The following is a 243-nucleotide window of genomic DNA, read 5'->3' as shown; positions in this document are numbered from 1 at the left end:
GCCCGGTGCACCCATTTACATGTGCGCCCATGTACACATTTACCTCTGCACCCGTGTACTCATGCACCCTGTTTATGAATTTACCTGTGCACCCGTGTGCCCCTGCACCCCTGTACTCATGCACCCATGTACCTGTGCACCCATTTCCCCATGCACCCATGTAGCCATGCACTCTGTGCACCCCTTCACCCACATATCCTTCACCCACGTACTCCTGTACCACCTTACCCATGTGCTCCTGCA

This window comes from Merops nubicus, unplaced genomic scaffold (assembly GCF_000691845.1).
Source record: "Merops nubicus isolate BGI_N331 unplaced genomic scaffold, ASM69184v1 scaffold30926, whole genome shotgun sequence".
Taxonomy (NCBI): Eukaryota; Metazoa; Chordata; class Aves; order Coraciiformes; family Meropidae; genus Merops; species Merops nubicus.
The sequence above is the reverse complement of the archived record's forward strand: the minus strand, read 5'-3'. Positions refer to the sequence as shown.